The sequence below is a fragment of the Sitodiplosis mosellana genome, unplaced genomic scaffold, assembly GCF_009176505.1.
Source record: "Sitodiplosis mosellana isolate CC-2019 unplaced genomic scaffold, AAFC_SMos_1.0 Smas_scaffold_2, whole genome shotgun sequence".
NCBI lineage: Eukaryota > Metazoa > Arthropoda > Insecta > Diptera > Cecidomyiidae > Sitodiplosis > Sitodiplosis mosellana.
In genome coordinates, this window is record NW_022595245.1 from 898,789 (window position 1) to 921,120 (window position 22,332).

The 22,332-nt window shown below is 37.9% G+C and overlaps 1 protein-coding gene across 2 annotated transcripts in view; it reads left to right on the top strand.

Moving 5' to 3' along the window:
• Positions 1-7,302: 7,302 nt before the first annotated feature.
• Positions 7,303-22,332, top strand: part of LOC129565360 (neurotrimin) — a 52,560-nt gene continuing 37,530 nt past the window's right edge. The window contains exon 1 of one of the 2 annotated variants that reach the window (XM_055440166.1): positions 7,303-8,018. The gene's annotated coding sequence lies outside the window, so the exon portion shown is untranslated. The remainder of the gene's footprint in view (positions 8,019-22,332) is intronic. The other variant, XM_055440168.1, reaches the window with a different exon arrangement.

Here is a 22,332-nt window from a genome sequence, read left to right on the forward strand (position 1 = left end):
AGAGAGAGAGAGAGAGAGAGAGAGAGAGAGAGAGAGAGAGAGAGAGAAAGCGTGGAGCATATTCGGTGTGCCATGTGGTCGATGTTCGCAATTATTTCGTTCCGTATAATACAATTGAACTCGCATTCACTCACTCACTCTCATACAAAACGGGTCACTGAACTAAATCAGTGAAAATAGTGGAAAGGAATAAATAGCGAATGAAGGAAGAGGGCCAGGCCCATTCGTTAAATAAGAAATTGAATAGGTCATGTTTCATGTAAGTGCAGAATGTCTGTAGTTTAGTTACAGTATCGAAGAGCATCAATTATTTCATAATTTTGTTTGTCACAAACAGCACACTCACATACTTACATTTCGTGTGTATAAGTGTGAGAGAGCGCTTGTTTGCAATGGTGACGATGGTGGTTGTGGTGGTGGTGGTGGTGGTTTGGCTGTCTCGTTTTTCGTGTTATCAAACAGTGTACAAATACAGCCAAAATATGATAAAGTATCATGATCGTAGTGCATGTAAGCCTCAAAAATTCAGTATATCAGACATTGAAAAAGACCTGTGCTGCATTTGGAGCGCACCACAAACGGTTGTCACAGTCAACACAAACCGTGTGAGACGAATGGGAAATTACATGTTTGTCGTCACGAACCAACTCTCCTTCCCTCGCTCGAAATGAATTCGCGAGGAGAGAAAGTATGTACACAGAACGACACAGTCGATTTGCCCTGGTTGCTTCCCAGTGTATTGTTCACAACAATTCACACAATATACGTATCCATATTTTGCAGCACACTCGAAACTTACACGGGGGAATACAAAACACACCACATCATTCAATCATTCATAAGCCCGTTCCTTCTTTTCGTTATGCTCTTCGCAAATAGCATCAAACTTGTGCTCTCTCTCTCTCTCTCTTTTTCTCTCTTGCTCTTGTGCTCTCTCTTTCTCTCTCTGTCTCTGTATCTCGCACCATTCCCACTCGGTATTCCTTAGCATTACAAACCAACAATACAAGATAATTTGTGTCGTGAATTTTGAGAACAGCATTTTCCAAACATGGAAAAGAAGCAACATGGTGAAGAAACAAATTGTTTGTGTATATGAGAGAGCGCAAAAGCATAACTCATGTTTCATAAAATTGAAATAAATACTGTGAACGCTAAATTCGGCACAAACACACACACACACACGCAGAGCGCAAAAAACGAATGGGTTAACGTCGAAATTCAAGTAAAAGAAAAGCATGAAAAATTTCCATCCGTCAATTGTTGTACTCCGACATTTTTTTGGTTCGAAGAAAGTCAACATCTTTGCGTTGTTTTCCATTCCAGCATTCATTTTCACTGTGTGTTTGATAGTTTTGTTTATGTTTTCAGTTTTTTTTTTGCTTCGTTTCGTTCTTTTAGATTCGCCAATCGCTTGGATTTCGTATGTGTGCCACTGCACTTACGGCATCATTTCTATGCTTCTTTTTCGGGTTTTGGTATTAAAATAAAATCGATGGGCCGTCGTCTTTTCGCCTGCGATTCCATTTCAGGATTTTTTTTTGCTGTCAAAAAATGCAACCATTTGAAGCACTCTCCAAGGCACAAGCCATTTATTATGCCCCCGTGTATGAAGCAACATATTATAAGCATTTTGGGTACATGGAACACCACGAGAGCAAATAATCTCGGCATAACCTTTTGCAGTTGCACTTTTGATTACACTGTCGTTAGCAAAAGCAGCAGCAGCTTCGACGGCGAACAATTTTCTCAACTCTCGAATTCTTTTATTCTTTTTCTCTCTACTCGGCGTTGGAGAACAAGAAGAACAACCGATTGAAAATTGCATTTTGCACTCGCATAAAAGCAGCAGACGTAAAGGGAAGAACAACGACGATGACGACGACGTCGAAATAAATGTTAAATAATAAATTTTGGTATGTCAGAAGCACTGTTTATCGAAATTTATTTCAACCCTACGGTTTTGCTTTAAGAAGACGCAAACTACATGTGAATTTTCACTTCGCAAAGCATTCTCGATTTTCCTAACTCTCTCTCTCTCTTTCTCTCCTATGAAATTTTGGTGGTGCGCTCTTTTTCCCGCCTGACTGAGCAAATAGTTGATGGAACCATTTGATTCAGATGATTTGTTGATTTAACATTTCGCTTTTTTTTCTTCCTTGTTGCATTTTCGCCTTGGATCGATGTAAAAATAATGGCTGTTTGTGGCCATGTAACCGATGGTTAAGAATTGTGTTTGATTTTCAATCATTTAAAAATGGCCAAATAATAAAGTGATTAACCGATTTAATGAATTTAGACATGTTGTTGGTCATGTTGATGGCTCATTTCAAGTCCCTTGTTGAGCTTGAATAGCCTCAGTACGAAGAAGGATCGTGTCATTTCACAGATGACCTCTTCAGTTCATCACACTGATTTGCTGTGATTCTTTTATCATTACCCAAAGGGACTTTACAACGTTTCTCCCTCTCTCTCTCTCTCTTCAAATGATCTAATAAAGAAATGTTCTTAAAAAATTTGTTAAGATACTTCACGTAACATTTCCGTTTATTTTCTGTACGATTTGTGGGGGAGTGAAAGCGTAATTCGCCTGATTTTTGTGGACTTGTCAATCAAATTATGCAAATCCAAAGAAGTGAGAAGAATTTCTTGGGCTGTCATTACAATAGAATGTAACCGAAAAGAAAACTTATGCAGGAAAATCTTTGTCGGAGGGAGCGGCGACGGACGAACGAACGAACAATCAAACAAAAAAGACGAAAAGAAACGTTGTATAAAAAGTCAAGATTTCTTTTCGGAAAATATTCTTCGCTTGGGAAATATTGTTGTTATTAAACCATATATTTATATACATTCACAATCGTAATCAAACAGATCACGTTTTCTTCAGTTAATTTATAATGTTTTGTTGACAAGATGGTACGGGCGCTAAGTCGGCTATAACAGAATTATATATCCAATGACGACGACGACAACCGCACGCAATGCATGTACCACAACTTTTGTGTAGAAGATTCTGTGTGTTGCGAACAAGTGAATCACAAATGAAAAGAAGGACAAACTATTTGCGTACTCATTTTTCCGCAAAATTTTTATAGCCGAAGTTTCATTGGGTTTTATACGTGGAATATAGGCGAGCAAAGTGAGCGGCAAGAGGATGGAGATAGTGAGAGAACTGGCAGACTAAAATAGATTGAGAGAGAGAAAAATAGAAGTGGAAGATGGCATATACGGAGCGACAACAATGACACAAAAACAAGTGACATACGCATACATAAAAGGAAGTGGAACAATATTAAATTAGGGCGAACCAAGAGATGCGATGATACCAATTGTTGCTGAAGTAATTTACATTTTTTTTTTAAATATTACATTTCTTCGTTCAACTGAAAATGAAATGGATCGCTTATTCGATACACTTCTTCTCGCGAATGGAGAGTGAGCAACGTGAAGATGGAGTGAGCAACCAAGGTCGCTTTTTTCGTATACAAATAGATGGGAAAGGTTTGACGTAAGACGCCAAGACGCCTCTATGCGTGGAATGCCCAAAGCTGTCATCGAACACATATTGAACACAAGCATCGGTTCGGATATAGAAATATGCAAGATAAATATGCAAAGCATAGACGCGTGCGTCTCCCAATGCACGATCGCCCGTTGATACGTTTGTCGCACGGTCGTCCGTACGCGTCTATGCTTTGCATATTTATACAGTATAGAACATCTAGGTAAACATATTTCTATGTCCGAACCGGTGCTTGATTGAACACGAACATTGTCGTTTACACAATCGCACTCACACAAATGAACGCATCGATAGTGCCCGCTCAATATATGTACGATGACTGTTATGAATGTCCCTCCCCTAGAGGGCTGCTTGTCGTTTTTCTTCGTTTATTAAGCGATCTTGGAGCAATCAACATAGGAACGTAAAGATTAAGTGGCGATGAGAGAGTGAGAGCCGGATAGAAGAAAAATGATATGGAAATACATACAAACAAAAGCCCAACTGTCTCAATGCATCACGAATTAGCTCAGAACAGTGATGGACACGACAAAAGAACGAACGGAAAAAAGTCTTGTCTTCGTTCAACTCAAAATGGACAGAAAAAAAACTCGTTTTGTTTAAACTGATTTACAAAGGCACTTAAATGCGCTATAGCCGATGTTCGGAGGCTAAACTGAGACATGAATCATTCGGCCTCATTCTCGCATTGATAAATGCGCTCCAAAAAACTTGAATACCATAATACCACATTACACACTGTACATTTAACATCTCTTGCTCGGTGTATGTGTGTGTACCAGTGTCTGCAAGCAGTGAGTTTTATATATAAGGATTTCCGCCGGAATCTCAACGAACATTCCTTAACCCTGAACTTTGCACAACTAAACGATATTTGCTTGGCCATAGTTTTAGCTAAAACTAACACACACGATATTGATATAGTTGCTCGCTTATTTTGGGTGTATATATGTATAATTGATATAATTGGTTAAATTAAGGGATATTATCAAAGAAAGCAATGTCACATGAGTTTGAAATATGCCTTCCTCTTCGAATGCATTTAACAAAGAATTTATTCTTCGATTAGATATGCTGCTTCAGATAGAGAACTTTTACATTTAATTCAATTCAAACTGTTTGAATTTTACTGCATGCTTGTTATTACCGACTTTTCCTCATCCGACGACGACGACAATATGCATTTTGCCTTAATACGTGTTCAGTATTTACTCTCCATGCCATTCTCTTTCCCTCCCGCTCTCTCTCTCTCTCTCTCTCTCTCTCTCTCTCTCACAATCGTTCTCCATGCTATTCTTCGGCTTACAAATCGGCTCATGCTCATCGTCTCTCTGCCACAAATCTCTGTACGCACGGTCACACAAACTCGAAGAATGCGCGCCGCATCCAGAAAACGGAGGGAAAATATTTGTCCATATAGAAAGTTGAAACATAATGCAACTATGAAAATAAATTCTCTTGTATATCTTTACATCAACCAATAAAACTTTTGATTTAGGCTTTAATGGAATTTTCCTGAATGTGTTTCATCCCGCATTCCCAACGCTCCCCGTTGTTCCGTATCCACGCATCGAATTTGATTGCGCCGGCAAAAGTTTTTCAACATCTGAAACAACAACACCAAAGACGAACAATGGCATTAATAACTATTGCCTTGCTTTTAAATTGAATTTAATAGTTGAAACTACCGCTGCTTGCCACCCGACGACGACTCACAGTCACAGAATTAGCAAATCCACTCGAAGATGATGAGATGCGATCCTTCGATTCAATCACAAATTACTTTTAATTTTACACATGATATTAACACATTTTGTTAATCAAGTTAGCTAATAAACTTTTTCCAGCTCTTGCCGCAGCTTGAGACGGGGGAGAGAATTTCGAAATGAAACGCAAAAAAAGTAGTACGAATATATTTGAAAACTTTTACACAATCTTCATGCTCAAGTGGCGAAAATGGAAAGTAGTGTTATGAAATGTTTCCAAGATTTACAAATTGTATCATTTTTCGTTGACAGTCTTTGGGAGAGATTCAGAATGAACGGGCTTGTCTTTGGCGATAAATTTGTTGGCAATTTTATAATCCATTCCAAAACCAAAAAATGTAGTGAAATTTGCACGAAAATCGTTTGAGGCCTAAGCATTTCGATGACTTTGACATTGTGGCTATGTTTATGCTCTTCCGTTGTCGATATCTTATCTAAAGATGTATTTGAAACCATCTTGTGGTTTTGTTTCTGTCCCCCACGACATTCGCCAATTTTGGCCAATCTTTTGCAGTTCACTTGCAAACACAATTCGCAATTGTGTGTGCTGCGGTGTTTGTCATCTTGCCATATCGCCGAAAATTTTGCCCCAAAAACGCAAATTCTTGTTTAAAGTGAGAAAGTACTTTGTGGAGAGTGAACTTTGGTTTATAATGTGGTAATCGTTGTATGCGGTTTTTGATACAAGCCACATTCTCAGGCAATCATATTCCGCATGACAAAAGCAATTTCACTGCTAATGTACACAATGTTGGCATGACTCTTACCCAACTTTGTCGTCTTGTTTCTTTTTTTATTAGCCCGTTTCAATGAAATTCCAACGGTATTTTTTTTTTGCTATCTCTCTAGGTCTCTTCCCTCTTTGTCTTTCATCCTCTCTCACTCTCGCTCTTCGTCTCTCTTTCGCACTCAATTCCCATCTCCATCTCCATCTCTCAGCACTCGAGAAAAGCGTTGCATCGTTTGAGGCATGAATACGGCCGAAAATGGTTTCAAAATTGGAATGACTTAAAGTCACCGCCAACATACATACACGACATATTTTGTTTTCAGTTTCAGATGCCATCATGCGCTACCGCACAAAAGACTGACACAATCTGACGATGAGATGTAAATGTGTATTGTGTTGATGCTGAGATGCCGACTGCAGCAGCAGCAGTGGCGGCGGCAGCAGTAAAAATAATAGCAACTGAATGCTGCCGCTGCTGCTGTTGCAAAAGCGAACGAACGAAGCGATGGAATTGTCATGTCTCGCTTCTTGCTGTTCTCGGCACAGCAAGTGAGCGAACGAGTGAATATTGAAGATGGAAAATTCATATTTCCATAATGACCTAATTAATTCACTCTCTTCAAGAGATATTTAATTGTTGTCATCAAAACTTAAAAGCAACTTCTTAATTGAACAAAATGCTCAAGACTGGCTTGGCATGAATGTTTTTCTCATTGCATTGAAATAAATTGAAATTAGGATTGAATATACATGTGTAAATTGCGATGGCCGATATGATAAAGCCGTTGTCATCATCGTCGACATTGCCTCAACGACGACGATTTACGCTACGGCGAACATGCATTCAAATCGGAATTCCACTCAATGGGCATAGTAAAGGAAAAAGCTTTCACTCAAAATGCAGTCCACTATAGAAATAATGAACGATAAATGCGTCAGTTTTTTCCCATAATGCTATGCTTATGCCACAAACGAGATTTTCACTCATCGTGTCTCACTTGGTCTCTCTCATTCATTTAACAAAAAAAGCACTCCACCACAAAGCATGTTGAATTGAGTGTCTTGTACACTCTCGCTAAGTGAGTCAATCGTGTGCAATGTGCACATTGTTTATGTTTCTCTATCCATATTTTCGACTGTTGAATCCGTCCGCATCTCTCTCATACATATCGCACTCGTACAACGGATCGGATGCGTTCGGCAATGTTCTAACGCTTTTGAATGAAAATGCGTTCAAAACATAGCGAAGCAGAGAGCTAGAGAATGAGAGCCGTGTCAGTGAGTAGAGCAGATGTTGTGTTTGAGCGTCGTCGTCGACGATAAGGGTAATGTGTCGGCACTTCGCAAACAAGCGATTCAGTTACAAACTGAATTGGTGTCGGTGCAGTTTGGTTTAGTGACAAGCTCTGACAGTGTGTTGCTCACTGAATTCTTTTGGTGGATAGTAATACTCCAACTCAGGTCGGTGTTGTGTGTATCCTCGATGTGGAAGTTCGTCGTAAATCAACTGAAAATGTTCAAGCATGAACAATATTCTTCTTTGGTGATCAAATGGCTCAAGTTTGAAATTAAAACCGGTGCATAAAAATAGAATTTGTGTCTATAAATGAATGATAACGAAATCGCGTACAACTTCATAAATTCGAGAGAGAAAAAAATGGAAAAAACGTGATCATTTGAGATGAAGCAAAAAAAAGAGAGTGTATAAAAAGATTTCAAATAAATCCCCTGAGTGCATACGAAAATAAACACAATTGACATTTGTTGAAAGAGATTGAAGCGATAGAATGCCAATTTCGTCAATATATTTTTTTTCGAGTGACTGTCAAGTTAAATAAACAGCGTGGTGTTTTTCTGGTGTGAGCGCATTTTGAAACTGTGTCAAGATCCATTCGCGTGTTTAAGAACCGTATTAAAATTTGATACTGATTAAATGTGAAACGTGAATTCAACTCAATAATTCAACAGCAATCCCCTCACGAACAAGAAACGAAAGGTATTTTTTTCGATTATTTTTCGTATTTTGATTATTCCGTTTTTGAAGTGCAAGAAGGTGTTCACGAAATGTTTATATGATAACAGTGATCGTATAACGTTGTATGTGTGTGTGTGTGTTCGTCTATCTTTTGTCGCAAGGAGTTGACGTGCACTTGGCGAAAAAAGTGCAACGCGGAACCGGATATCTATTTACTTTGAAAAGCTTCCGTTGAACAATTAAACTTTTTTCCCCAAGTAATTTTATTCAATGAATTTGATGGCATTCCTCGTGCATATCTGTGTCTATCTCAAGCTGCCATTATTACCTGCACTAGAACCTAAAGCGAACCGAAGACGAGATTTAATGAAGGAAAAATAGAGTGAATGTGTTTGTGTGTGACAAAATGTTTGCACTGACACTGCAAGCGTTCTTCCGAACTTCCATCCAAGTGGCATCGGTTTGGATGAAGAAGCAAGAAAAAAAAAACTTTTCGCATATAATTCATGTCTTCTTTTTCTGTTTCTTGTTCGCCCTTCTTCTTCACTATGTCTCCAATATTTGTGCGTTTTGTACGTTGGCGTGGCTGAAGGAACGAAGTGTGTGCATTGGTTTCCTTCACTGTTCATTTTTCATTCTGGCGAGCGATAAAGAATTTCAATTCTTCGTGCTCAGATGGCTCTTGTTCTTGGGTGTCGATATAATAAATGTATGCTTCAGTGTTTTCGCTTACGGAATTTTTTCTGCTCTCTTCGCTTGGCCGTGTGTATGCTGTTATCAGAGAGACAGAGAGCGGGCGACGAAGAGAGATCGAAAGGATATCGTTCATTTTGAACACGGTGCCTGTCGACATTGCACACGCGAAAATTCGTATACGCTATGTTTGGTTATCTATACGGTTTTTAACAATCTCCTTTATCAAAACTTCTTCTTTGGATGCAGTTTTCGCTTTCGCTGTATATGCATGTGATAGTTTGACAATAGTCTGTCTATTATCTCCTTTTATTGTTTTATTTTCGGTTTTTTTTTCTTCGCAGGGAGTTGAAGATAAATAATTTGTTTCATAATTTTTTTTTGTGTTTCGTTTCATTTCTCTTGTATTTCCATCGTAACTCATTCAGTTTCATTGCACTTAAGTTGAGAGCATATTACAAGTGAGAGCGAAAACGGTGCCATTACGATGACAATCCTTATCTTCTCTTTCGTTTTTGGCCAAGTACTCCTTTTTTTCAATATTAAATTTTCCATTTTAATTTGATGCCACTGTGTTGCTGATGCTACTCCTGTGTTCTCGTCAAAGCAATTTCTTCTCGTCGCTCAACAAATAAATTCTCTCAACTTCATATCCTGAAGTTTGGCTGCACCGAAGATTTGTTTTACTTTTGTAACACAGTCTGATACCAACCGAATTGCACTTGGTAAAGTTTTCAAGCACTCAAATCACACGTTTGGTTTGCATTTGCAAACGGGAAAACACAACACCATCCGTTGTATGTGTGTGTGTGCGTGCATCGGGGAAGAGAATGAAGAGGAAAGAAGAAAAAGCGCAACGAACACCAGACAGTAATCATAATGACTTTAAATAAAGATAAATATCGATTTAAACCAAGTCAACGGAATAAAATTCTGAAATGATATCAATTGCGATACGCAAACAAAACTTGCAAATGAAAAGTTTGGTCGACGATTTTAATTATTCCTTCCTATTCCTGTTCAAATACGAACTCAAAGTCAGTGTCAAATTCGAAGATATAAATAGAATTCAACTACTCGGTCTTCAGCGAGCAGTAGGGGAAGAAAGAAAGAGAAATGTATTACAAACCCAATCGTGAGGATTGATAAAATTAAAATTGGAAATAACTCAGCAAATATTCTATTTTTATTTTTATTTTAATAAACACCGCCAAGCTCTGGCTGAATATAATGTGGGTTTTTGATTGAGGTTTGATTCTCATGATTTTTGACTAAAAATAAATTTATTTTTTAATTTAATTTAATCAAGCTACCTTCAATATAAAAAAAACGATGACCATCAACTTAATTTAGTTTAAATAAATTTGCTTGAAAAAAGTTTTGTTTATTCCAATAACCAATGAAGTTGTTTAAGTATGATCAGCACAAAAGCAAACTATCTTTCGTATCGCCTTCTTAACACAGTTTTCAAATTAATTGGAGAGAGTGAATGTGAAATCGATAAAGTGCATTCGCCGCGAAAACAGTCCATTTAACGACTTTTATTACTTTCAGAAAGTTTTGTGCAGGAAAGGCGGTGTCGACGGCAAACAGCTTACTTGTTAAAAAGAGTCAAGCACTTGAGCTTTGTATGTGTAAGCAATATTCCAGGTGCAAAACGAATCTCAAACAGACTTTATGATTTACTCATCGTTTCGTTTCAAGTTGAAAAGTACATTCGAGTAGCACTTGGTCAGAGGCTGCTTGCTCGAATGAACAGATGGAATGCCATTAAGTAAACGACGAGATCGATTTTTGCCGATATTAATGCCAACGCAGCATACAAACGGTGTAATGAGAATTCTCTTTTAGCCCTCCCCCCACCAACACAGATCCAACTGTTATTCATTTGGAACGCAAATTAAGTCGAACATATAATTTCGTCATTTATTATACGGTATAAAGATACAATATGACTGTGTAGATTCAATTTTAAAACGGTAGCACATGAAATCGAATAAGAAATGCACGGTATGGGCAAAACTGGGCCATAAATTAAATTTTTAAATCTAACAATAGGAGAATAAATCGAAATAAAGTGCCGTAAAAAATCTCCACGTAAACGATATTGATGACTTTATGGTCATCTGGTTCAATTGTTGTATCTTTATCGTGTATTTCTTGGCTCGTTTCGGTGGTTCGTGCAGCGAGAAATTGCTTTCACTTCGGTTCATTTCGATGTTGTATGACACAATTCAATTCCAGATGTAACGGAGAGTCGTAAGAATGGTCGTTCGTTTGATCAACTGAGAGACGGGCTTGAGTAGAGTGCGCCAAACCCAAAAACGACAAAGTACACAAATAGACGGAGGCTCAATCTCAAGTTGAGGCTCTATCTCTCTCTCTCTCTCTCTCAACAGAATGTTCATTGTGGCAAAATTGAATCTATATTCATGAGAAATGACACAATGGCATTGAATTTACAAAGAAAAACTATGAAATTCCATAGCATTCCCGGACAAACGATGATATCTTGGTTTTTTTCTCGGTAAGCTCTTTGGTTATTATTTACTCGGAATTAATTGAAGCACTCACGTTTTTGTGTGTGACGCTTTGAATGGAATTCTATTTCTGTTGTACGATTCGATAAAGCATACCCCATCGCTTTACAGGCAACAATATCATCGACCGTTCGAGTAACGAGCATTTCATGCTATTGCCTTTTGCTCCATATACAGAAATTTTATTTTAAAATCGTGATTATAATTTGGTCAACTGTATTACTCGATTCATATTTTTCGATTCGATCTTGATTTTCGTCCGAACGGAAAATATTGAATTCAATCACATATCTCTTCGCTTTCAAATGAAAAGAATGAAATGGAGAAGGAAAAACTAGGACCAGCAATGGATGTGTATCTTCATCGATTCATTTACCAATGATGATGATGTATCACATTCTTTGTTTGATTTTTACTGATACACTGACTCACATACACACATATACAATTCCAGACCATATTTCCGGGTACTCGTTTTGTTCAGTTTGTCATTTTTTGCTGTTCATTTCATTCGATACGCTTCCCCAAATCTTCTCAATGGATTACAAGAAAAATCCCTTCGACAATATTTATTTGTAGCATTCCCGGCGAAATTCAATCGGATCATTTTGCCAGAGTATTTCGTTTTGCTACAATTAGTGGCCACGCATCATGTGAGTCGTTCGCTGCGTTCTCTTGATAGAGTTTCGTCTTGAAATCCAACTGTATATACCATTGCGATTGCAGTTACTCAAAGTTTTTATAGTCACACCAAACAAAAAGCATTATTATTGTCACATCTATTTTCTTATTACGATGATTATGATTTTTACTATTTCCTGCGATGCAACGCCATTGCTGCTGTGCTGTCTGTCGTCGTCACCACCACCACCACCACCGCCGCCGCCGCATCTTACACTTGACTACACATAGCGCATTCGCGAAAAACTTTCATTGTTATCGCCAAATTCATTTCAAAGCATAAATCTGTCCAACTTATCTCTCTCCCTCTCTTCTCCCCATTCTTATCCGTCTTCGTTCGCTTGCATCATTGCAATTTGTGCTGGCTCATATTTTTTTCTGCTGCTTTCCCAACTTTCACACAGCGCGCTGACTTATCAATTTTTAAATTTAATCAGCTGAAAATCGCATACAAATAACCCGCCACCGGTTTTTTCTTCCCCGTTAAGCGCGACAATTTTTGTCGAATAATTTATTACCGTTCGCTTGGCCACAACGAAAAAAATGAATCCTTAATCGAATGTCTTAAGCCAAAGTTTTCCCAATAAAATTTCAATATGAAAACAGTTTAAATGGTGAGCGGATGCGCGCGTGTGGTGCTTAAAAACTTTACCAAACATGAAAGTGAGACGCTCTCTCAGACAGTTTTTGAGTGGCAAGTGTCTGATGGTGCGTCTGTTGAAAAAAAAAATCCACTTTTCCCCATCGCTTTTTCCTCTCAATTTTTTTTTCTCTCTCTCGAAAAAGAACCGAGTAATCGAGTGAACTGAGGGGAGAGAGAGTGTGAGAAGGAGAGAGTCAGATGAAGAATATAAGGGAAATTGTGAAGATTAATCTTATTTTTTTCCGGCGCAGACTTTCAAAGTAGTATCGCGATGATGAATCTTGGTTAGCATATCGCTTTGTGACACTGTGTTTTTTGGGGTACATTGTGTGTGCGCTACGCATTGGAACATTTTAAACTCTTTTCCATTATTTCTCTCATTCCGGTGTTCTCGTCTAAACTTTTTTTCGTCCCACATTCTCAACTCAATTTCATATGCACAGTCCACAAACACTATAACTCGCCGCCGTGGAGGAGAAGCGAGAAAAAAAAATGATGCCACACCATTAATATACCTCCTGAGAAATAGTGTTTGTGCACAAATACATGAAAATCTATTTAACCTAATTTAAAATATGCTCCAGAAATATTTGCCGAGATAAAGTCAGTGGTCGGTCGCACTCTATCGCTCGTCGAGCACCAAAACTCATCCTCCGGATGCGAAATTCGTTGCAATACATTTTAAGTGTATAAATATGAAAAGACGATGAACAGAAAAGAGAAAATAATAAAAGAAATTGTGTGCGCGCACCAAAAGTGTATTCCAATGGTTGAAGAGAGAAAAAAAAAATGCATGAGGAAAATATAAGAGATTTTTTTTCATTCGCCCATCCATTGCACAAAAATGAAGAGATGGAAAAGAAGTTAAGTTTGAGCTAAGGAATATATAAAGCATACGACGATGAAGATGATGATGCCACCAACAAAGACGACAACGACGCGCTATGATATAGAAACGCAGCAACCCACTTTACACCAACCAAAAAATGCACCATTCTTCTCGTTTCGCTCGAACGCCAATTTCGACACAGGAAAAATTACATTTTAATATACCACACAGCGCATTAAGACGCACACGTACCAGATACACGGGGAAAAAATAATGGGTGAATGAGTCGACACTAAACGAACAACGAGAACTGAACAGAATGAAATAAAATAAAAATGCAACACATCGGGCCAATGATTTCGGCAACACTCACGCTACACCAAACGAATGATACAATGGAGCGAAATTAAGACAACAAAACTTCGATACATTTATGTAATTCTGCATAAGCCGAATCACCGCTCTTATGTAAACCCGGAACATGTCGTGTTTTTATTCCACTTTCTCCAGAGAGCGGCAACGAGCAAAATTAGAGGAAGAACGGCACCAAATTAAAGAGAAAGAGTGAACAAGAGATTTAGAGAGAAAGAGAGCGAGCGAACGCTTAAGAGATGGTAATAAAACAAAAATGCACTGACAATAAAAAAAAACCAACGATCTTGGGCGCACACCAACTTCTCAACCCGCAACAACAAACACTGGGGCATCGTAAAAAGTTTCCTAATTTTATTTAAACCCAATTAATCTTCTCGTATCCGTCATAGTATGACGTTGAACAAATAACAAAATCACCTAAAGATTACCGCATAAAACTTGGAGAAACATTTGTCGGCAGCATGGCCGGGGAATCGAGTGAATCATACAAGAGATAAGAAGTATCAAGATTGATTTTGCCGCTGAACATTGAGAGTATCTTAGCTGTGTGCGTGCATCGTGAACGTTATTCGAGCAAATTTGAGATGAATAACTGAATAACGACACCATCTCGTCAATGTTTCATCTTATTAATTCCGCTAATTAAATCAAATAGTTATGATTGGCGGAAGTTTTTGGTCTACTTAATAACAATGATGCTCCTGAAATTTGCTCTCATCATCTTCATCTTCATAATTCGATTCAACTTTAAAGATCTCAATTGAGACTGCACTAAAACTAGTAAATTAATTTTCAGGAAGAATTATCTCAATTTTATTTTGGAATAGGGCTATACAAATAAGACGAATGTTAGTCGAAAATGTTTTTATTGCAAAATGAAGCGAAATTCCGGAAAAATAGTGTTGTTTGCATGCACTTTAGTATAGGTGTTTTTGGTAGGTTTCATGAAAATTATTGTCATGTAACATGACTCTTGTTGAAAAGAAAAATTGAATCAATATGGCAAACGATAGGACACCGATGATAAAATCTAGGGAAGAAAACCAAAGTAAGATGAGAAAATCCATGGTACTTGAATTTTGAATGCGTTTTCTAAATGCGAGGTGACAGAAAAACATGCGTGTGCAAACAATGGGCTGTTGGGAGAGAGAGAGAGAGAGAGAGAGAGAGAGTTGACATCAATGTAAGACTGGCACACCTACATCTATATAGATAAATTATTATTTTTAACTGGTAGTCAACTGAAAATCCATTGTAATGCGACGGCATTATGTGGCTGAACAGGTGAATAAAGCCCATGAAAGCTCTTTGTCTATTATCTATGGTCATATCGGATTCAAAAGCGTCGAAATCCATTTCGTTCATCGCCCGAAAGTTCTCGCTTCTCTCTCTCTCCCTCTCTCCCTCCATCTGTGTACAGTGTTAGTGCAAGGGCGATTTTCATTGCGTTTCCTTACATTTTTATCGGTTTATGTCGGTATTTCGTTTAATCCGAACCGAATCTGGTGTGTAAACGGAAAGCTAGCAAAAGGTTGCAGCGCCGCGCACAAACACACCAAAACTCTCTCTGTGTGTAATACGAATGTGTACATATATCATCATTATTTATGACCTAAACAAGAATGCAATAGCGTTGCGATCTCGGTGGATGCCGAAAAAAGAGCGCCATCGAAAGGGGCAAAAGCAAGATGAAAGAAGAAGAACCACCACCGCCGCCGTCGTCGCTGCCACTACACGAGAATTATTATGAAAGGGCTAAATAAGCAAAATGCAATTTGTGATGCACATATAAAATGTTCGTGCTTAATTCAAACAAACGCCTCAGCACACACACACACACAAAAACCCGACACACAAAATAAATAAATGTATAAAACGATGAATATGCAACCATGCACTTGCAGAGTCTTTTTCACTCGCTTTCTCTTTTTTGGCCTGTAGGATGATAATAAAAGTCCGTCGTTTTTTAAACCACTTGCAAACACGACGCGAGCGCGGCGCGTTGATCGCAACAAGAAAAGAATGGATAACAAACAACTTTTGGGTATAAACAAAATAATTAAAAACAAAATAAAAATTATTGTTACTTCGGGTGCTGAACATAAACAAATAGCCAAATGCTTGCAACAGCAGTTTTTCCGCTTATACGGCTAATGTATAGGGCATAATTACAACAACAGCAACAGCAGCAGCAGCAACGAGTTGCTACAGAAAAAGTGGCTCATGCAACACTAGATTTACTACAGCTATTTTCCTTAAAGAACTATAAATTTTCGATGTACCAACTTATTTAACTCATTATGAGTCAGCTTATCCTAAGCAAGATATGCCATTGCATACCCGTGTATACGGTGTAACATAATTCAATGCCATTCATTTCGCTTCATTCGTTGTATGCATAAAGTTTTATATTACTACCCGCTATTCGATCGCTGAGAATGCACTTTTTTCCTTTCTCTTCCCATTTCCTTCGGTCTATCCGACATGACCAATGTTTACTGGACGAAAATTCAACAGATGAGCCATTTCGCTCGAAATGCTAGAGAAAAAATGTCAGACGAACGGCAAATCAGACCAGAGAGAGAGATAGAGAGAGAGAGATAGATAGTTGAAAAAATGTAGTTTAAGCGATTTTAATTGCGAGTCACGTGGCAGATTCAAGCAATTTTTGTCGGATTTTCCCAACTAATTTTGTTTTCATTACCAAAAACTGATTCAATCGGTTCGCAGTTCACTTGTGCAATTGCAAAAATCAAAACTGCTTTTTTCCCTTTCTCTCTCTCTCTCTCTCTCTCTCTCTCTCTCTCTCTCTCTCAGTTTTTATGGAGTTTTGCAACGAAATGTGCTGATGCATGGATCCACGTCGTCGAAAAGGGATAGAAAAAATTACAACGACCAAGAGAAGTGGCACAGAAGTAGACTAATTAAAAAACGGTTTGTCTGCGTTGAACTGCACCTTCTGTTCCGACGCAAACTGTAGCCACAATGACTGATGTTTGTCTGTTTTTTTCCCTCTCTTATCTCCTTCTCTTTCGGAAGATGGACAAAAAAAGTAGCTTTTGCGGTCGATTTTTGGCTTTGTAAAGGAAACCATCAAAAGAATATTTTACATTGAGTCATTCGTTTTGTGTTTGAAAATATGCTACATTCGGTGCATTCAAGTCCGACATAAATTTCTTTTTGCAAATATTCTAACAGTGAAAACGGAAAAAAAATGCACGAAGAATGAGCCAAAGAATTGCCCTTACGAACACAAGCATTGGAATTCGCTTGAAATAAAACAAAAAGAACGTGGAAAATGATTTAACATCCACTTTTACGCGCTGTTCACAATGATGATCAAAAGCTCCAATTCCATATTCTGAACTCGTTCATCGCGAAATCAATATTTATTGGATAAGAAAGGTGCTTCTTGGCAGCCACAGTATGCACACTTATTTCACTTGTTGATCCGTTATTATCTTTATCACGCGATCTGAGCATCAGTTTTTTTTGTGTATATGCGCGCGCCAAAAGAATTATTGTGTATGGGGCGTAACGAGCAATTTCACATTTTCCGGGAATCATTTTCAATATAGAATAATGAGCTGCATGATTCACAAAGCCAAGCCAACCCATTATGTATGCTTTGTGTCATCGCTTTTAATCTCAATGCTTTTCCCTCTATCCCGATGTAAATGCTTAAGTGTGTGACGAGAGCCAATGTTGATGGAAATAAAAATGAAAATCGTGTCAATTTGAGTAGCGTGGATGGCGTCAAGAGAGAGAGAGAGAGAGAGAGCACTTTTGGCCTCTTCACTGAATTATTATCGCATCAAAATGTAGTTTGACTCCTTTCATAAAATGGTGAAGGAAAAACCCTGAGATTTTATGGCGTCAAAATAAAGTGGATGACTTGGTGAGTAGAAGAACAAAGGGAATGAATGCCAGTAACAATTTACATTGCAATTAGCATTAAAGTAAAAGACACAAAGAGTTTCAAAGTAACGATAATATTCCGAGTTAAAAAACGGGCAAAAAAGCAAATGAAATAGCTTTGGGATATTTTATCCCGGTATTCGTTACATTCAATGATTCGGTTTCTATGTTTCTTTTTCTTTTTTCTTTCGACCGTTGTTCGTTCTACAGTCATTGCTCAGCAGTGAACGGTGTTGCTTGTACTTTTGTGCTACCAAATCAAAAGAATAATTGCAAAAAGCCTTCTGTTTGAACGCGCCATGGCAAATAAAAGTTGAAACAAAAGAAAAGTGAAACAAGAAACGTCACACAATGCGAAGACTTAACGATGTTTAATAATTTGCTTCTATTAAAAAACCGAGTGAAAAGCGAAAATGTAATGGGAGTACGTACAATGAATTTCGTCGTATAAACAGTAACAGATGCTGAATAAACGGTGTCGGTTCGGTTTGGTTCTCAGTAAACTCGACTGTATAACGCCCGCTAGGTGTAATTAAAAAAATAAAAATAAATCCGCTCCTTTCATAATCAGTAAGCATTTCTTTTTCCTCCACCAACAAATGCAATTACGTAAATTAAATTGAATTGGAATCGTATTGAATTGAAACAGTGTGATTATTTCGCATTTCATTCGCGATTATGAAATCAATTATAGATTCCTTTTTCACTCTTTGCCAGAGCAATTCTATAGTTTGTGAAACCACATTCTGTATGATGAGCTGTGTCAATTTACTGCTTTACACTCGCTCAAAATGCTGAAATAGATCATAAATAGCACGCATTATTGTGGCACAATTGCAATATATCGAATAACACTTTGTGTGCCCAGAAAAACCACGCTTGGAATGCACATCAATCATCGATCCATTTCGATCGAAAGCAAAAAGTTGCACTCTGAATTGTGTGTAATTGAACATTTGTGTTCAGCGAAAATGTAGACAGAATTCACAAAATTCATACACATCCGAAAGGGTATCGTGATTAGCAACTATTGCAGCTATTTATTTTACAAACTATTATTACCGCTCTGTATGTTGCTCTTTGGCTCTATTTCCCTTTCATCTCAATCACTTCTTCTTTTTGCTATCATTCCCTTCTATTTCAGGCAGTGAAGCTACGTATCGCTTCCCTCCTCCTCAGGTCTTGCCACGTCTCTCTTTTTTTTTTGCTCAAATCGAAATTTTTTGGTGATGCTGAAGCTTACGATCGATTGTGTTCGATTCGTCGGATCTTAAATGAATAAACGCTGTTCAAATACAAAAATTGCAATTACAATAACGAGAGATAGTTTCAAGTGGAGACAAAATCGTATTTCACTACACAGTTCAGAATGAATTTCCCATCTTCATCCGTATCCACAGCCAATCGACATATTTTATCTTTGAATGGGAGCAATGTTCTAGCTTATTAATTGTGGGAGGGTGAGTGTGCGATCGAAGCAGCATCAATGGCAAAAATGTCAAAACTTTTTTTAGTACTCAGTCAGTCAGTTACATCGATGATGGCACGTCCAGTTTTGAGAAGCATGCTGGTTCCGTTGGTTGTGTTGGCTGGCTGGCTGCATCACACGGTCGTTTCACAAGTCCTAAGCTCCGAAATTTAATTAAATTGAAATTTTATTACCATTTATTTAACCATTTTGTGCAATTTCCAAATGTAAAATAATAATATGTGGATCTTGATGTGTATGTGCTGGGCGAGACTATTATTTCTTTTTGTGTTATTATTGTTCCGCAGCGCTGGCTGTGCTCCCGTCTCTGGTTTCCGGATGCGATAATTTTCAATGCACACATTCTCTCGCTCTAGCACTCTCTTCCCTCTGTGTCTAGTAGACACTGTCTTTCTCTGCAGTCTTTCACTCCATTTCGCTTCGTTTCGCTGGCCTTGCAAATGCATTCGAATCTCGAGCGAAAATATAGGAAATTCAACTTCAACACACTGCCGCCGCTGCTGCTGTTATCCAAATGAAAGTTAACAAAATTTAATTATGAAATTGGTTCTTATCAATAAATTCGCCCCGACCAAAAACTGGGGAACGAATGGAACAAAACCACTGGCCACTGAAGTCCGTTGGAAACTTAGACTTAGGTTTTTGAGATGGCTTCGCACAAAGGAAAAATGCTCGGGAACGGAGTAGAACGGCGAATAATTCATGAAATGCCAGTGACCTCAAAGCGATTTGTTTGTTAGCATCTGTTAAGTTGTTCGACCGAAAGCACCAGAGCGATAGAAGGAGAAATGTGTGGATGGTGAAAGCGTGAGTGTGTGTGTGTGTGTGTGGGTAAAATGGATTCTTATTCGCTTTTGGCTTTAGTTTTAGCTTCTGGATTTTGTTTATTTTTACGATCCCATGAACTGTTGCCATTATTTGCAATTTTCTAAAATTGCATTTTATTCACCATTTTGGAGCTGTGCGCTGCTGCTGTGTTGTGTTGTTGCCATTGTTTTGCATTACAATTTGTTTGTGCGCCAATGTCTTTGCAACAGCAGTTAAGAATTCGGATTTACTCGGCAAAAATGGAGTATTATTCGATTCAAATGTATTTATGCGGTTTATTTGTTGAAAATCCATGTTTGGACGGGCGAAAGTGAGAAAAAACAAACAAACAGAAACCGAACAAACAAACAAAACAACGACTTACACGAAAATGAAAATGCAATCATTTCGAAATCTCATTGGCTCAAGAGCTAAGAGCTGTGCCATAAAAATGATATTGTTGTCGCTAATTTGAAGCTATTCATTGCTCATTGTTATCGTCGTCGTCGTCATCATCATCGCCATCGCTTTCATATGCATGAACTTAAAATGAATTTTTGATATTAATAAAGTTACTTTGCGAATAAAATCGAGCGATGACATATGCATGTATTTTTAATCTGCGCGCCGTCGTCACGACAGAGAGAGTATATTTACGCTTTAAATGCATATAAAAGGAAATAATCGTGTCACAGCAGGATTTTGATATTTCGAAAATAATTTCCATTCTTTGTGTGCTTCTGCGTTAGTGTGTGTGTGTGTGTGTGTGTTATTGCAGTTGACATAATAAATGTTTAGTATAGGTTGAAGTGCGCACAACAATAAAATTTCTCGTTTAAAGATGTAAGGGCTGCACAATTCTCGCACATTAACTGTGGCTATTGTGCTTGCGAAGTGAACCACATCTCGCACGCTATTGCTTTCTCGCTCTCTCGCTTTGCTCTGTCAGTCGGTTTGGTCGCTGCTGCTTAGCGAAATGAAATACATTTTAGAACCACAAACACGGCATAACAGCGTGCATAGCACCGTAAGTCAGCTTGGATTGTAGTTTTGCCACATGGTTGAATAAATTGCTGAACACAGAGAAGCATATAAAATCTCAATGTATCTGAATTCATGTGCGGAAGCGTGCGCGTCAGCCAGCTAGCGCGTCCGCGCTCGTTCAATACCAGAAGCGATAGCATATGATTTTGACGATTTTCCCTCAATAATTGTGCGCCCATTCGCTTTTCACAAATGCTAACCCAGAAATGGGGAGCACACACACACACCCAGAACAATTTCCAACAACAATCCATATCGCATACATACACCCGACGCAATAAGATTTCTATTATAAATATCGCATCATATTGATATGTTGAACACGCGGCCACACTCTTATTTTCGATTTATATGAATTATACTGCACGTTTTGGCTTTAATAGGGTGTGAAATATATTATTTGACTATGTGCTCAAATTTTCAATCCATTCGACCGAAATCCACCAATACTAAAATCAATTTCAATCGGACCCGAACTCTTTTTACAACGTTTGTGGTGATTCAGTCATTGCTTAAATCATAGAGTATATGGCCGTTTAAAGCTTCTGTGACATGGTTACAGTGGATTTTAGCGCATTCACCAGATCTTAATTGATAGGATATAAAATAAGACTGCCCGTTAAAAGCTTCTGAAGTCGTATCGATAATGTGAAACATTGATGATTTTCTTTCGAATAAGTTCCATTATCCTTGATCAGTTATTATCTGTCCATTCATTTTTATCTATTAGAAATAATTTCGTTTTGTCATTGAAGAAAAATGTCAACTGCTAATTACACTTGAAAACTTGAAAATGCAACGAACATTGAGCATATTTCATAATTTACAAAATATAATCCAATGTCCCTGAATTTAATTTTAAATATTGCGTTCATAGTGTGGATACTGCATTATTAATTTTTGGAGAAGAAAATTCAATCATGAACGACAGCGAAAAGTTGGTCCGTCACAAAACTGTCTATATTAACTGAAGTAATTACTTTAAAATATAAACTATGCAACAGCCAAAGTATGCGATGCAGCAAATTCTGAGAATATAATTATTTATAATTACAATTTCAATGAAGTAAAATTTGTTGCAGATATAATATCAACATTTCGCTTACAGTTTGTTCAATGCAATTTTCATAAGCGAAAAAGTTGCAATTGCAATGGAAATTGTTTATCATTTACAACTTCAATGTTTTACTTTGTCCGGAATGATTTGATTGTGAATTGAGTGAGAAAGCGAGTCTCTTATAATTTGTATGAGCCGTTTATTTTCATCCGAGACTTTCATCGTTTCCATAGCCTCCATTTTGCGGAACATTTCCAAA